We start from the raw sequence: 18,203 nt of genomic DNA on the forward strand, positions 1-18,203 counted from the left end.
CTTGTTGGGATTTCACGTAAATAATGTATACAGAAATTAAATGAATGCATCAGCTTTGGCTGTGCACACTCTATGGAATGGGAACTTAAGAACAAAAGAAATAGGAGCGAGAATATGCTACACGACCCCTCAAGGCTACTCCACCATTCAATAAAATCGTGACTGATCTTGGCCTGAATTCCATTTTCCCTGCCTGTTCTCCACAACCCTCGAGTTCTCTATACAGTAATTCAAGAATCTGTCTACCCCAACTCTGAATATATTCCATGACTCATCCCCCACAGATCTCTGGCTTAGAGAGTTCCAAAGATTCACGGCCCTTTGAGAGAGGGATTCCCCCTCATCTCTATCTTACATGGGCCACCTTTTATTTTCTAACTGTGTCCCCTAGTTTTAGATTCCTTCACGAGAATGTGCTGAATTGGTATGAAGCAATGTAATTAGTTCTGACCATGATTAAATTTAAACTTTATGAATGAAATGTAGCCATCTGATCACAACCAATTGGTTTCCTGCTAACGTGAGTAGTGATCAAATTTTAGATAGGCATTTACTTGTAGTATTTGGCCTTTTTAGTGATTGGTTTGGAAATAGGAGAGACATCTTCTGAAATGTGAACCAGTATGTTGAAACAGCACAACCAGAGAACGCCTGTCTATGTTTTTTTTAAGAAAACCTATCTCTGCCAATGGTTTGAATGAGTAACTGGGCTCAACAGCAACAAGAAGCTGTTTTAACATCAATGTGGATATAATTATCAATTGTGGGGAGGGGAGGAAGTGTTTCAGTGACTTTTCTTCCACTCTGCATTAATTTGGCTTAATGCAATGTCTGCCTCACACTGTTAATTGTCATGTCATATTAACGGCAACACAACACTACTGCCAGCATATGACAGAAGTGGCACTAAACAGCACTGCATCACAGAGGTGCTGACTCTGTTTTTCCCTGAAACTTGAATCACCAGTGCATGTATCGTGTGTGTGTGTGTGATGTCAGTGTTGTGCTATATTAACTACCAATTCAAATTGCATATAAATATGCAATATATATATATACATGTATATGCATATAGTTTGTGATTTAAATGCAGAGTGAAAACCATGTATTTCTCTAAGATGAGCCTTATCTCTCTCTCTACATTGCTCAAAGTGATCCAGTGAGAGGTAGAAACACCGTAACATGCTGTCAGCAATTACATTTATTTTTGATTTCTCTGTTGGCTTAGTATACAATGAGTAATTGAGGCTTCCAAACCATGAGTTAATTACAGGTTTGTCTGAAATAAGTAATATTAAATAGGGTAATGAGATTCTTCTGTTGGTCTCTATACACCTGAGTTATCATTGGGAAAATTAACCAGGGATTGAAAATAAAAATAATTTGCTATGTGTAGGGATTTTATTTTATGCTATTTGATGGCTGATTTTTTAAAAAATCGTTCTTGGAATGTGAGCATCGCTGGCTGGGCCAGCATTTATTGTCCATCCCTAATTGCCCTTGAGAAGGTGGTGGTGAGCTGCTGCCTTGAACTGCTGCAGCCCATGTGGTGTAGGTACACCCACAGCGCTGTTAGGGAGGGAGTTCCAGCATTTTGGCCCAGTGACTGTGAAGGAACATTGATATAGTTCCAAGTCAGGATGGTGTGTAGCTTGGAGGGGAACTCAATTGGTGGTGTTCCCATGCATCTGCTGCCCTTGCCCTTCTAGGTGGTAGAGATCGAGAATTTGGAAGGTGTTGTCGAAGGAGCCTACAGTGCGTCTTGTAGATGTGACATGCTGCTGCCACTGTGCAATGGTGGAGAGAGTGAATGTTTTAAGCTGGTGGATGGGGTGCTGATAAAGCGGGCTGCTTTGTCTAGGATGATGTAAAACCACTTGAGTGTTGGAGCTACACTCATTGAGGTAAGTGCAGTATTCCATCACACTGCTGACTTGTGCTTTGTAGGTGGTAGACAGGTTTTGGAGAGTCAAGAGGTGAGTTACTTGCTGCAGAGTTCCTAGCCACTGACTTGCTCTTGTAACTATAGTATTTATATGGCTGATCTAGTTCAGTGTCTGGTTAGCAGTGACTCCCAGAGAGTTGATAATGGGGGATTCACTGATGGTAATGCCATTGAACATTGAGGGGAGACAGTTAGATTCTCTCATTGGAAATTGGCACTTTGCGTATTGCATGAAGGCTACTTGTCACTCATCAGCCAAGTCTGAATGTTAGTCCGATGATGAACAATGACACAATAAATTAAACTTGCAGGCTACAGAATAGGCATGCATGAAGGAACCCATAAACTTAAACCTGCTGAAAGAAAATGTTTAAAGTGTTTTGCTTTGATGGGTGTGCCAAATGTTTGTACAGTAGAACACAGTGTATTTTTATTACAAATTGCCATGCTGATCTTGGGGAATTTGCGCTTCAGTTCTATTTAATAAGTAGTGAATATTGCCATGACGACAGGAAGCTGTGGCTGAGTGAGAGCTACCTACAATTTCACCAGCTAACCACAGACATATTGAACTATTAAGAAAACCTTTTTTTAAAAAAAAAGAAAAACAAGAAAAGACACATCTCAAAATGGCTGCCACAAGTCACCTGATGGCTGATACTGTACAGGTGACCACTTCTCTGGAAAGTCCATATGAATTGCACTGCAGACCTGTTACGTGGAATTTCACACCTGGGGGTGTCGAGGTCCATTTCAAACAGGGACACTCTTAAAAGGAATACATTAAAGATGCAAAGTGCTGGACTGGATCAGGTACTCATCAGACATTCAAAACCCCATGTGGAGGATGAAATAACCCCTGTCTCCTGTTGATTTATATCTTGAAATATGTCAAAGGTTTTGGAGATGAGAAGATGAAAAAAATGGGATTACTTGGTCTACAACAATGAATGCAAGGTATGCTAATTGAGTTCTCTCTGCAAATATACTGAGAAGAGTTTTAAAAACCGGTTCTGCCAAGCAGAATCAGAAAAAGCAGGTGTAAAAGAAACTTGACAGTCATCTAAAACACTGCTGGAAAAGAGCAGGGAAGGGCTCTCGCCTTTGCTGTCCAGAAGCTAAAAGGCTGTCTTCAACAGAGTGCAGACCTGAACAAAGTCAACTCCAGAATCCTACAGTAAACCATCTAATTTCAAACAGTCACAGTCTTCAACAATCTACACCTCAAAGACGAGCAAAGGACTTAATTGTAAATTCTTTTAACTTTTATTGGACTTTAACTTTCTTACTCTTGTGTGTGTGTGTGGTCTTGTCTTTATTTTTCTCAGGTTTAGTAACTAATAAACCTTTTTTTTGACTCAAGGAAACCTGGTTTGATTGGCTCCTTATTAATGAATAAATACATTTGGATTGGAAGAGGCATTTATGGGGAAAAATAAATTTAAAAAAAACTTTCGTTGCAACCAACCGAGGGGGCTGAATAGAAGGGGAGCCAACTCACTCCTCCTTACCCGGTTGTAACGATATGAAAATATATTTAGTGATGCGGAGTGGTACAGAGGAATGAAGCTGTAACAACTTCCCCATTGAACGGTAGAATGTGGGCGTGCACCACAATTCCCACAGAATCTTAGCCGTACAGAGTACAGTCGGATTGAAAGCTTTTCCAAAGGGAGGTTCTAGAATAAAAAGCTAGCAGTGGCAACCGTGAATCTACTAGATTGTCGAAAAACCCATTTGGTTCACTAGTGCCCTTTTTTAGGGAAGGAAATTTGCAGTCCTTACCTGGTGTGGCCTGCATGTGACTCCAACTCTTAAGGAACATGCATGTTTACTCTTAATTGCCCTCGGAAATTGTCCAGCAAACAACCCAGTTGTGTTCGAGAAAGTGGCACCCAGGTCAATAAATTCTAGCCTTACCAGCAATCCCCACATCCCATGAATGAACCAAGTAAAATGAGATGTAATGCACATTTCCCTGAGCACCAGATACACTGCAAATAGCTTAAGAGCTAGAAAGCCAAGACCTTTCTTGGTCTGTTAAATCACTTAATTGCTTTCTGATTGAGGATTCCAGTTAGAGGTCATCAGTCTCATCAGCTTAACAGTAAAGGAACATTTATTTGGATGTAATTTTCTTTAAGGAGTTGTCCGAAAGATTGTTGATTATTATGATTCAGTTCCTTGATTAGATGTTGCTCATCAGTCAACAGGTTGAGAGATTCTAGCTTTAGTTCTTGAGAGCTGTTTATAGAATGTAACGCCTGTCTGTAACATGATAAACCGTAATACTTCTATGGAAAATAGTGAAAGGATTGGTTCAAGATACAGGGGTTGAAGCTTACTCACATTGACAGCTGAAGGATATGATGCATTGTTTGAGCTGCAAGGAATGTGTTGGAAATGAGTGAGTTTGTTGACTTATTTCATGCAACAGGAAACATTTTTATCAAGTAGGGAGTGTATAGAATGGTGCAAAATTGAATCCAGGAATTTTGCCATTTGTTTTAGCTCATTTCAACAGCTGTTGATGGAGACTGCTTTTTAATATTGATTTCTCAAAGGCTGCAGAATTAAGTTACTTTTTAATTGCCATGACACAACAGCAAATTGATGTTATGACGGTAAATGAGGTTGTCGTGCCTCGAGTGTAATCTGACATTCAAGATGTTTAAGGAGCCCCTGCTGAAGGTGAAATCGAGATAAGCAAAGGACTGAACTCATTGATGTTGACGCTGCGCAATCATAGCGAAATAAATATTTACTGACGAGCATCGGAAACACTTTGTTTAATGTTAAATCCCTGGAAACTCCAGGTAGGGATAATAATGTTCCCATTAAATAGAGCAGTTCTGAGCTTTCGGTTTGGATTCGGTCGGCTGTGTTTAAAGTCCAAGTATCCAACAAGCGTAAGGACTTTAAGTTTAAACATCAGACTTTTACCTGTAGAATTCCAATTTGTTCTCTGTTTGTATCATATTTATTTAAAAAAAAATAAAAGCTTGAAATGAAGAGTCAGCCTGCTAATCCTGATCATTCCATTGCCCTCATACAATGTAGCTTCCCATAGGTTTGACTTCATGTACTTAACTGAGAGAAGCTTTTGCAAAATTTCTACGTGACTTTTACCCCCTCCCCCCCTCCTCACCAAGGCAATCAGATAATATTTCACCAAAATAAGACCTGGCTAGTTGCATTTTCACTACTGATATCCCCACATAGCCAGAAATGCCAAAATTCTTGTATTCCATGCTGTTTGATCATCTGTTTACACTTGTCCCCAGTCTAACACCAAGCTAGGTATTATTCAGCATGTAGTGCCAGTAGACTTAGCAACTGGGGCTGAGTTCAGTGGTACAGAGATTAACTTAACAGACATCTGTAATATTTGCTGATTGATTCATTCCCATGTCCAGATAACAAAAATTTCAGACATTGCGTCATGTTTTAATAGACCAGAGACAATCTTTCAGACCTGAAACCAATTGGATTTATATATAATTGTTCCTGCAACTAAGATTACACACAGCAACATACAAAATACATATTTTGGAATTTCAACAATTGAAATTTCAGTGTGATCAACTGTGTTTATTATATAGTATAGTGAATTGGTGCATCTTTTAGAAGTACAGTTCACAGAATAAAAGAATCACAGAATTATTACAGCATGGGAGGAGGCCATTAGGGCTATTGTGTCTGCACCCGCTCTCCAAATGAGGAATTCCCTTGGTGCCATTTTCTAGCTTTCTACTTGTAAACCTGCACATTCTTCCTTTTCAGATAACAGTCTAATTCCCTTTTGAATGCTTCGATTGAACTTGCCTCCACCACACTGTCTCAGGCAGTGCATTCCACCCCTTAACCACTTGCTGTGTGAAAGCTTTTTTTTTTCATATCGCTTTTGCTCCCTTCACAAATTACTTTAAATCTGTACCCTCTCATTCTCGATCCTTTCTTGAACAGGAATAGTTTCTCTCTCTCTCCCTCTCTCTCTCTCTCTCTCACTCAGCTCTGTCCAGACCCCTGGTGATTTTGAATGCCTCGATCAGATCTCCTTTCAGCCTTCTGCACAGAAAACAGTCCTAACTTCTTCAATCCGTCTTCATAACTGAAGTTCCTCAGCCTTGGAATTATTCTCATGAACCTTCATTTCTTTCCTGAAGTGTGACAAACAGAAATGGACGGAGTGCTTCCTTCTAGCTTTCTGGTTAACCTGATATTTACACGTGTGACAAATCAGTAAACCTTCAAACTATTTTGACTTTCTCTCGTCCCTATGCAATTTTGAAGTTTTGAATGTGTGCGGACCTCTGTGTCAGTGAACTCATTCTCAGGGACTTGTGCCTTCTTTCAGTCCAACGTACTGATGTGCATCACTTCACATAACACACCAGCTCTCCCGAAATCTAAATTGCTGCATATGCTTTCAAAAGCAAAATTGGAGTTTTCCCATAATTTTTCATGACATTTCACAAACCATTTCAAACCACCAGCCTGTCACGGTAACGCTTTTTCTTCCATGCCACACCTCCCTGTTCAACCTTGCAAAAATTCTCCTTTATATCTGATGTGGAGTTAGCCTGCAGGAAGATTTGTGTAGCGATGTTAATGCATTCAACAAGAACATGTCTGCTGCACTCATTGACCTCGCTCTGGTTGCTAATGGATACAAGAGACAAAGATCACTTCAAAACATGGCCTTTTGCTACATTTAACAACTGATTCAGATCGGCGTTCAAGGATGAAGAGGATTGCAACCCTTATTAGGTTAACAGAGGTACTCATTAACAGAGATGCCTGCATGCTAACTGAAGGAGAACATGTGATCAATTTTACTTTTCACGTGTGTGTGTGTGTGTGTGTGTGATACAGAAATTCATTTGAACATTCATTGCTAGTGTCAGCCACCCAGTCTTCTCTGGCCTTGGTTGCTTATAAACCCAGTAACAAACCTGGTGCTGTTTGTGATACAGACGGACCGGTGCATGTTGAGGCACTTAACTTGATTTTTATTCCAGCCGTGAGGTAGCTTATAAATCACTGAAGGCATAAAAATACTAGCAAACACTTCCAGATGCTGTTTTCCTTTCCTAGATTTTACCTTTTTTTAGGTCCAGCTCTTACACACAATGTCAGGCAGTTGCGAGATCTGATTTTTTTCCCTAGGAATATTACAATATGTAATGCATCAAAGCACCTTTAAATCAAAGGAACTTCTTATTAATGGTGGGTGGAAAGATGTCTATTTTTGTGTTGCCCAAACTGAGATTAAATAACAAAAAATGTGGAAGTTTGCATTTAGAATCAGAAAAGTACACTTTCCACTTCAACATCAGAACTAGAGCATATACTATCGCCGTTTCCACGTTTTCAGGTTAAGTTATACCAGGAATACAACTTGAACAAGCCATTGATCAGGACAATAGTTTTATATGGCGACACTAAATTAGTTCGTTCATGTATTGAAAAATTTGCCAAGAAGGTTGGAAATTCAATTAAGCTAAAATCTAATTTGTTTGACATGGGTTAATTTTCAAATGTGCTGCTATTTCCTCTATCTTTTCAAGCTCCTTAATGATATTTGACGCATTAGCATTCACGTATATAACAGCTAAATTTCTGGGAGATAATTCATCCTTGTCGATTACAATTCTGTAGATATCCTGCAATTTGTATGTTTTTCTCCTGGTAATGTGGCAGCTAGCGTAATGGTGAATTTTTGCCAGCTGACAGAAATGGTTTATTTCCATATTGCTTTCTTCTTCCTTTGTCAAAGAGATGTCTAGGAACTGTGCAATATATTCAATGATCTTTCCGTGTGCTTTGAGTTCATTATGTATGTATCTAGGCTCTGTTTTAGCGTGTGCACCAGTTTCACTGTTGGTGGCCATTCCTCGTCGTTGAGATGTCGATGTTTGATGTTCCTGTGTTGTTTCCCCTTCTTCCTTTTCACTGTCCCGTTGTCTCGATCTCTGTGCTTTAGTACTCTGCGGCTTTAGCCTGGGGTGACACTGATCGCGTTCAGGTGAAATGAGACTGCCCACGTGCCGACACATATCCTTGCCTCTCATCTCTGATTTGGAGGCTTGCTGCTTGGCTCGTCCCTTCTGATTGTCCCCGTCTCCGTTTGCATCGGCTGACTCCTTTGGTAGACCTACAATGAGTTGCCATTGAGTGTCTCTTTGACTCAGCCACATCTGGTTCATGGCTAAATCAAACGTGTCATTGTCATAATAGTGATCTTTGACAATGACCTCATCCACCAGAACTGCTCCCAACCCTTGGAGCTTGGCTTCGGTTTGTTCATCCAACCAATAGCTCTGCTTTATTCTGACACTCTGCATATTGTGATTTGTGTAGCTTTGTTTCTCCTGTTTAATATGGCACTCTTTGTTGGGATCAAAATGAATCTGGCTTGGAGACAAGAGTTTATAAAGAGAATCAGTTCATTCTTATAGTAAAATTACATTTCTTTGCGTTTTTAGTTATGCTTTCTGGTTTCAACCTTCACTTTTGGTCACCAAGGTGCACCTTTTGGCACAGTCGTTTCTGTCAGACGATTGCTTAATTAACGATCTGAAAATTCACTAACATAAGGTAAACCTGCAGGGGTGGCCTCACTCCTTATCCAAACCCATTAACCATCCACAGATGTAGGCCGAGATAAGACATAGGAGCAGTGTTTAGGCCATTCGGCCCATCGAGTCTGCTCCGCCATTCAATCTTGGCTGATAAGTTTCTCAACCCCATTCTCCCACCTTCGCGGGAGATCTTCCGCTCCCACTTGCGGCGGGCGTCATGGTTGTGGGGGGGGGGAGCGGAAAATATTGCGAGAAGGCCAAAAACCGGCCTCGTAGACCCAGTTTGTGATTGTGCAGTCCAGCCGATTCCCACCCACGGCATGCCGGGAATGTCACTTCAATATTTTTGCGTGTCATTGTAAGGTGAGCTCACTGATCACGCCCCCCCCCCCCCCCCCTTCCCACTCCCCACGCTTGACCATCAGGCTACATCAGCGTGCAATTAGAACGACATGTTTCACAACAGTATAGAAGCGATGTGCACCTTGTGACCTGCACCTCGATCGTCACTTTGAGGCTAGATCGCCCACCTTGCATCGCGCAAGACTGGCAGGAATCAGCGCCAGGCTTTGCAGGCGGCACAAGATCGCTTTCAGGGGGTTTTCACAGGCAAGTCTCTACCTACCAGACCAGTGATAAGGCAGGGGTGGTTTTCAATGGGCTGCAGGGACACTTTTTAAAGCTGTGCCCTCTGGTTCTCGATCCATCGATGAGCGGTAATTGCAATACATAAACCGGAAAGGTTACCACTCGCTCAACGTTCAGCTGGTCTACGATCACAGGAAACCGATCTTGCAGGTTTGCACCAGAGACCCAGGAAGCATCCACGACGCGTACATCTTGAGTAGATCGCAGATCCCAGACAGCTTCGAGCGACCGGACTGGCTCCTTGGTGATAAAGGGTTACCCACAAAGGTTATGGCTGATGACACCCGTGTGGCGGCCTCAGGCTTCTGCAGAGTGAAGGTACAACAAGGCTCACGCTGCTAGCCGAGGGTTGGTGGAGCGCACAATAGACGGTTTAAAGATGCAATTCCGATGCCTGGACAGATCCAGTGGAGCGGATCCAGTACACTCCCCAGGGGGTCTCTCAGATCACCGTGGCTTGCTGCGTGCTGCACAAGCTGGCACTACAAAGGGGGTGGGGGTGGGGGTGGAGGTGGGGAGGATTAGCCATTTGCCAACATGGAGGTGCACGCCTCCTCCAAAGAGGAGGACTTCGATGGGGATGAAGATGATGAGTTCAAGGAAGCCGAGGCTGCAGGGAAAGAGGCCATAGCACGGGCCAGGCGAGGCAGGCGTGCGGGTGAGGCTCTGAGGGCCACCAGATTCCACTAGGAGGATGACGAGTTGCAATGAGTACCGTCTTGGACAAGAGCCCTCCACCATGGGCCAGCACGTACACCAGCATTGAGACTAGGACCCGAGGGCACAGCCTCAGAGTAAAGGGAAGACCCTTTAGAACAGAGATGAGGAGAAAGTTCTTTAGCCAGAGAGTGGTGAATCTATGGAATTCATTGGCACAGAAGGCTGTGGAGGCCAGGTCATTGAGTGTATTTAAGACCGAGATAGATAGGTTCTTGATTGGTAAGGGGATCAAAGGTTACAGGGAGAAGGCGGGAGAATGGGGTTGAGAAGCTTATCAGCCATGATTGAATGGTGGAGCAGACTTGATGGGCCGAATGGCCAAGTTTCTGCTCCTATGTCTTATGGTCTTATGGTCTATTCCTCTCATTTCAACCATTCACTTCAATATGAGAGTGAATATCAGGCTCACATTACCCTGATCCTTTGAGGGATGATGAACCCTTGGTAAGGTGTGCACCCTTGCTGAGATGAGGCACTATCTGGAGGAGGACGTCCTGGGATCAGATGTCAGAAGGTGCTGCCTCTTCAAGTGTCTCTCCAGCATCCGAGTTACAATGGCAGCCTACAAGAGGCAGGAGCGGTCGGTTGACCCTCAGTGGCCTTGTATGGGTCTGCCTTCAATGTGACGAGGCTCCTCGAGATCCATCTCAAGCAAGGGAGCTATGCACTGTGTAACATTGATTGTGAATGGGATCATTCACAGTTTGGGCAATGATGTTCTGCTGCTTTGAATCCATTTAGAGATGGCCCAGTCATCTGTGGCGCATTCTTCCAGATCCCACTGACATCCGACCCCCTCAGTTAGGAATCCTGGGCTGTATTTGTCCTCAGCTTGATATGGATGCAGACCAACTGAGCATGACGACATCAAACACCTACCTGCCAGACATTAAAATGCCTCCTCTTTAACACAGGCATTGCACCCTCATGGTCAGCCCTGGGCCTTGCCAAGTCCAAAACACGCACACACCATGAAGCCCTCAGGGGCACGTGCCATTGCAAATAAAGAGCACGCTTCAGCTTCCGTACATCCTCACTCCTGTCCCATTGCTCCCCTCCCACCACCAACGTTGTCTAAAGCAACCATGCACTTCCAGAACATGCTCAAAGCCTCTCTTGCCCACCAGAAGACACATTTGGAATTAGTATCGGTGAGTGCTGAGGTGAGGGGACGCACAGCGCTGCATCCCTACTTTGTGATGAGAGGCTTGCCCCCACAATAGACACACAAATACCCAGTGAGAGTCGCTCTGGGTCGGACAATAATGTGTCTCGGTGGGGGCCGTGTTTCACCACCTTGAGGTGGCAAGGTGCCCCACTTATTGGTGATCTTAGCAGATGTACACTCAGCACGTGGAGAAAGCAGTTGGCTGACAGCACACACACAAGCTCTGGGCCTGGGAACCCTGCGGGGAGATGATATATGAGCCTTCTCCATGCATAAACACCACCCCTTGGACACTACACCTTTGCCTTTCAAGGATGCAGATGCAAGGAGAACACTTCTGCCTCCATCTTACACCGTCAAGAATAAGCGTGACACAACCCTGCAAAGCATGTGAAACGAGGTTTGTTTCACTTAACGTTAAGGTCGAGACATCACTAATGTCGAGAGTCATGTGCAAAAGGGACACACACTGTGGTGATGTGGAACACACTACATGGATGATAGACCCATGATAGCGACATCTGTGATAAGTGAGGGAGGGGGCCATGGTCTCACACCTGATTGACAGCAACACAGCTCATAAAAAGGAGGCCCACACAAGAGGAGATGTGAAATGGGTGTGATTTGATTTACGTTTGTCTACATTGTATATATGTAATGAACACCCCAGGCCACCGTTGTGCTCCTAAATCGTTTTACCTTTCCTAACCCGATTGTTACCTCTCGGTGTTTCCCCCAACATCCCCAGTGGAGGTGGAGGCAGCCTGCTGACTGCTGCACCCTGTTGTCTGTGATGACTTTGGTGGGCATGCTCTGGAGGGCCGGGACCTGGTGGGCCCCGGCCTGCTTTGGGTGTCCTGCTCTGGAGCAGAGTCTCCCTCCTCGACCTGTGGAGCTGGAGGTGATGGGGGGGGTCACAGGAAGAGGGGGTTTGGATCGGCCGGAGAATCCAGGACTCACCTGGCTGGATGTGCAGCTGCTGGTTCTCCTCCCTATGGGTGCCCGAAGGCCCCTGGCTGACTCCTTGAGGAGCAGCGGCAGCTGGAGTGAGATCCAGGTGCCCCGCTCCCCCTCTCAAGTAGCCCCTGTTCGTTGCCACCAATGGCTACAGTGACGGAGTGCTGCTCCTGCAACAGTGCAGGACCGATGTCCTGGGCCAAGGTCTCTGTGGCAGCCACCTACCTGCCAGTGTTGACCTTGGTGCATTGGCATGCCGGCGCTATTACCTCAGACTGAAGGTGGACGGATTCGTCCATCGTATGTTGAACTCTGAGGAATGCAGCTGATGTCCCTTCCTGATATTCCCATGATTTGTCACCGGAGCACCAGCAACTGACTTAGGACCGAACCCAGAGGCTCGTCATCTGACTCAGACTCAGCAGAACCGTGGCCTCCAGTAGTCCTCCCGAGTGATGGTGACCTCTGTCCCTGCCTCCTCCTCCTCCTGTGAACCAGACTGTGTGCTGTGCTCACCAGGATTGTGAGGCCAAGGCTGCTCTAGAACGAAGTCCCACCAAGGTATGTGCTTCTGCGTTGGTGGAGAGTGTAGGTGAGCACTGTGATGGGTCTCCTATGGTGCTGTCCTCTGATTCCTCATTCGAGGTGTCCTCAGGGCTGGAGATGAGGATTGCGGGTGCCATTGGGCGGTTTCCAGAGGTGCCTATGAGAGAGGGGCGATGATTAGTGCTGGCTGGCAACTCTAAAACAGGACAAAGCACTCACAGTACGGTTATCTGAGGGATAAGCTGGTGCAGAATCCTCACTTGGGTGTGCGCCACCAACCTCACCATTGGCGCAGGCACAGTCGATGTCCTCTCTGGCTGACTCGATTCTTGAACCCTGAGAACCTTTATATCGGGCACTCCACCCCCAGTCTGGGACCCCTCCCTTTTAATTGTGCGTGAGCTGGTCCTCCCTAAAGACAGGCAGAGTGTGTGAGAGCAAGGCACGTGCCAGGGCAGATGACAAGGATGCCTGGCATGTGTGGGCAGTGAGTGGAGCCTCGGACAGGATGAGGCCGCAAACTCCACAGGAGGTGAGGCCAGATGGAGATGTGAGGGTGTGTGGGGGAGAGTGAGTGGTGATGTCCCTTTAGCTGGCAGTGTGTGAGGTGCCAGTGAATGTGTGATGGACTTGTTGAGTGATGAGATGATTGACTTACCCTGGCACGGATGAGATCGTTCATCCTCTTCCTGCACTGTGGGGGGTTGACTGACCCCTTCTGATGAGCGTTGGCACTGATTACCACTGCCAGCGCCTCCCAAGCCAGATTGGTGAGCTTGCTGGGCCTCCTGCGGCCAGACTAGGGGTAGAGGACATCATTGGCAGGCCTGGACTGCATCCAGCAAGCGCTCCAGTGAGACGTTGCTGAATTTGTGGGCTCTCATCACCTTGGGCTGCAGGGCCATTGCCTTCACTGGTGCAGCCCTGAGACGCCGACATTGAGAAGGCTGCACCCAACTGTACTTTTACATATGGCGGCCGGAGTGAGGAAGCGGTGAGCTGGTGGCGAGGGTGGGCCAATCAGAAGCCGCCTGTCAGCGATCCGGCCTGTTTCCCGCGCGCAAATAATGAACAAGCAGACGATAGGGTACGAAAACCCGCCTTTGCGGCTGCAAGTAGAACACCATTTTTCACGCCCGCTCCCACATTTGGTGCAATTTGGGGAGGGAGGGGGGGGGGGATCCCGCCCCTCGAATTCGAATTGATGAGGCAACATGTACGAATGGACCTAAGCAAAGAAGAGAGAAAGTAGAACTGAAATGAAATCAGAAATAGAGAGGAATTACTCAAAGGATTAAAATAATATGAGGGGAGGTCTTTCACTCTTAATCAGGATGTGGGCAACACTGGCTAAGCCAGCATTTATTGCCCATTGCTAATTGCCCTCGGTGTGCAACCTGAGACAAGTGAAAAAGGAGAACGTGTGTTGTCTGGACCATATTTGGACAATTCATTCTTTTAAGGTATTTCTGGGGTGAGGCTAATGAATGGGAAAATTATAAGGTGCCCCATCATTAGTACTGTTAGCTCAAGTATGGTTTGCTGTTAACACCGGGAAATGGATAAGGTAAAAAGATTACTTCCATTGGTGGTGCTGCTTACAAAGTGAATGTCACTGCGAGCAAAAATAGCTCACCGACCAGATATTAACACTGGGTAAATACAACCATTGACCCACTCAAGGTAAAGAGGCCAGTGTTGAAAATGAGGGGCCATGCAGGCAAACAGCAGTACATTTTCTAACAAGCACATATTGCCGCCTTTAATGTTTTGTATCTGGCTGCCAGCATAATAACCCAATTGTTATGCAAAGAGTGGTTAACATGTCCCAGAGAACAGAAGATTATGACCACATATGCGGGAGTGGTCCAAGACCAGAGGCAGCATTACAGATATTACAGTCTGTACCCGGTATGAGGAATAGGCCACTGAGATAGCCAGGGAGGAGCAGGACTGTGCCTGTGCTAAAGGCAACATAGGACTCTCCCAGGAAGCCAGTAAGGATGCCTCGATTCCTACCTGATATTGTTCTTTGTCTGTGGTTATGTTGTTATTGGCTGACAACTGTGCGCGATGATCTTGTATTAATATTAAGAAAATGCATATTCATGTCCATGTGTCCTGCTCTTTCAGCACATTTAATTTTCTGTTTTTTAATTTGTTTCAAAAAATTCACGCCTTTGAGCGTTCGGTTGTCCGGCACGGTAATATTGTGGCAGGGAGCGATCAGATTTCCCAAATTGAGTTTCTGGATGACTTGGATCGTGTATCGTAAATGCTGATAAACAATGGAGTTTTGCTTTTTGTACAATCCAACCTGAGTTTGCCAGGCTGAAGCATATAACATAGTCATATGTATAATTTAGTATCAAATATCAGGAAATTGCGCTGCTCTTAATGTTGCACAGAGGTTGCAAGCCTCTGAATGTGTGCAAAATCTTTGCCCTGTCCATGTAATTGAATGTGGTTGCATCCGAGATCCAATCAAACAAATGCGGTAACCTTAAATATAGCTGCTGAACGCCCAGCGAGGAGCTATGTCGATGACATTTAATATTGGACAGGAGCCCAGTATGGGCTTCATTTTCATGTCCTTTGACTACGAATGAGTGCATGTCAGGCAGTTAGGCAGCAGGAGGTGAAATAGCAATTGAGGTCCTAAATGTGTCACGAATAGAGTTGGTTATCTGTTTTTCTGTTCGGGTGGCCTACACACCATATGAGTGTCAAACTTAGCTGAGTGGTAGCCCTTGCAGGTCTGAGTCAGACCATTGTGGCTCCAAGCCTTCCATCTGTCCTCCAACATTTATCCCTCTGCCAACAACACTGATATGGATTATCTGTTCATTTATCTCATTGTGGTGTGTGGGACCTTGCTACGTGCAAATTAGATGCTGGTTTGCCTACAACACTTCAAAAATAACTCGTTGGCTGTGAAAGTATTTGGGACGTCCTGTGGACAGGAAAGACACTTCTTTTAAAATGCAAGTTCTGATGCACGAAAGGTTGTCACTTAATCAGATATCATACTTTGTTTGTCCAAAGATCACTGAAAATATCTCGAATCTGTTGAAAGTTGTTCGGTGGGAAGGTTGAGCAGGAATGGCTGGGAGCACAGAGTGTGAGTTGAGCATTTGTGTCTGTAATTCACACACACACACACACATACACTGTAGCCGACCCCAATCCCGGGGCAATGATGTGTGTGGAGGGTGGGGAGGATGCTTGTTGTGCTCATAGCAAGTGTTTGTTCCTGCCAATTCATTTGAAGAATGAAGGTTTCTGGGTTGGTGGGGGGGGATCTTGACACACACTCTGACCTGGAATACCAGAAGAGGCACAAATGTAAGGTACTTAAAATTAGTATCAGAAACAAAAATAGCTGGAAAAACTCAGCAGGTCTGACAGCATCTGCAGAGAGGAACACAGTTAACGTTTCAAGTCCGTATGACTCTAAGGAATATAGAAATGAGGTGAAATATAAGCTGGTTGAAGACGGGGGTGGGACAGGTAGAGCTGGATAGAGGGCCAGTGATAGGTGGAGGCAAAGAAGAGATTGCCAAAGATCTCAAAGACAAAAGGGCAAAAGAGGTGTTGAAGGTGGTGATATTATCTAAGGAATGTGCTAATGATGACATTAAGGGTAGAAAGCAGGACGAGCAAGGTACAGATAGCCCTAGTGGGGGTGGGCTGGGGGGAAGGGATCAAAATATGCTAAAAGGTAGAGATAAAACAATGGATGGAAATACATTTAAAAATAATGGAAATAGGTGGGAAAAGAAAAATATGTTTTTTTTTAAAAAAATGATAAATTATTGGAAAAAGGGGGATCAGAAAGGGGGTGAGGATGGAGGAGAGAGTTCATGATCTAAAATTGTTGAACTAAATATTCAGTCCGGAAGGCTGTAAAGTGCCTAGTCAGAAGATGAGGTGCTGTTCCTCCAGTTTGCGTTGAGCTTCACTGGAACATTGCAGCAGGCCAAGGACGGACATGTGGGCATGAGAGCAGGGTGGTGTGTTGAAATGGCAAGCGACAGGGAGGTCTGGGTAATGCTTGCGGACAGACCAAAGGTGTTCTGCAAAGCGGTCACCCAGTCTGCGTTTGGTCTCTCCAATGTAGAGGAAACCACATTGGGAGCAGCGATTGCAGTAGACTAAATTGAGGGAAGTGCAAGTGAAATGCTGCTTCACTTGAAAGGAGTGTTTGGGCCCTTGGATGGTGAGGAGAGGGGAAGTAAAGGGGCAGGTGTTACACCTTCTGCGGTTGCATGGGAAGGTGCCGTGGGAGGGGGTTGAGGTGTAGGGGGTGATGGAGGAGTGGACCAGGGTGTCCCGGAGGGAATGATCCCTGTGGAATGCTGCCGGGGGGGTGAAGGGAAGATGTGTTTGGTGGTGGCATCATGCTGGAGTTGGCAGAAATGGCGGAGGATGATCCTTTGAATGCGGAGGCTGGTGTGGTGATAAGTGAGGACAAGGGGGACCCTATCATGTTTCTGGGAGGGAGAGGAAGGTGTGAGGGCAAATGCGCGGGAGATGGGCCGGACACAGTTGAGGGTCCTGTCACCCACCGTGGGTGGAAAACCTCGGTTAAGGAAGAAGGAGGACATGTCAGAGGAACTGTTTTTGAAAGTGGCATCATCAGAACAGATGCGACGGAGGTGAAGGAACTGAGAGAATGAGATGGAGTCCTTACAGGAAGCGGGATGTGAGGAGCTGTAGTCGAGATAGCTGTGGGAGTCGGTAGGCTTGTGATGGATATTGGTGGACAGTCTATCACCAGAAATTGAGACAGATGTTGCCTGGAGTACTGGGAAAAGATTTATACTAATTAACTTTACATTGAAAATCAATCTTTGGCAAAAATGCTTCTTTACTTTGAAAGAAGATAGCTATCTTTACTTTTTGAAGATAATTGCCTAACACTTAATGTCAAGCTTGTGTTTTCACCATGTTGCCGGGCTCTTTAGAATTCTAATTGATTAATGCAACCTGAAGGGAGGGAAAGGGTGATACAAAATCAGAAAATGCAGCAGGAGGATTATAAAAATAACACAAAGCAAGTGAGGAAGGAGCAGAAAGATAAATATAATTAACTTTAGATCAGTCAGTACCTTGCAACAAGCTAAAAGCTCTTCCAAGGACCTGCTTGCTGTTCTCTGGTTAAGACGCAATGATAACAATGTTGATGTACAATTGTGGTTCAAAGCTCAACCAGGTTTTTGACACCAGGCGGGAGTCTCGAGATGATGAGATTTGAAAGTGAACCCAAGGCTTGTCGCACTTTAATTTAAAATTTTTGTGGAGTAACCTGATTTAATCAGCTTCAGATTACAACGACAATCGTTCTTGCAGTCGCCAGAACCTGAATGCTGGTCATATAGAGTTACATATTCAAAATGCTTAAAATCCGTGTTCGTAGAAAATCAGGGCATTACAGAATTATGATAGTGAATTGTAACATCAGTAGATTTGCCAACAACCTACACAACCCGTCGTGGCTGAAAATATTCTTGTACCTAAGCAACGGATCAAGTGAAACAAAAATTGCTTTTGCTCATGACACCTGCGATTTCTGTATCCATGGTGATCATCTTGAGATGGTCACATATTAATAGGATAGAAAGTGATCAATTAA

The 18,203-nt window shown here is 45.0% G+C and overlaps 1 protein-coding gene across 3 annotated transcripts in view; it reads left to right on the forward strand.

Moving 5' to 3' along the window:
- Positions 1-18,203, forward strand: part of LOC144685438 (ras-specific guanine nucleotide-releasing factor RalGPS1-like) — a 911,907-nt gene that overhangs the window by 85,412 nt on the left and 808,292 nt on the right. Inside the window, exon 1 of one of the 3 annotated variants that reach the window (XM_078549929.1) lies at positions 14,346-14,565. The exons of the other annotated variants lie outside the window; for them this stretch is intronic. The gene's annotated coding sequence lies outside the window, so the exon portion shown is untranslated. Of the gene's footprint in view, positions 1-14,345; positions 14,566-18,203 lie in introns of those variants that run through there. 3 annotated transcript variants of the gene reach the window in all.

This window comes from Cetorhinus maximus, chromosome 10 (assembly GCF_964194155.1).
Source record: "Cetorhinus maximus chromosome 10, sCetMax3.hap1.1, whole genome shotgun sequence".
Classification (NCBI taxonomy): domain Eukaryota; kingdom Metazoa; phylum Chordata; class Chondrichthyes; order Lamniformes; family Cetorhinidae; genus Cetorhinus; species Cetorhinus maximus.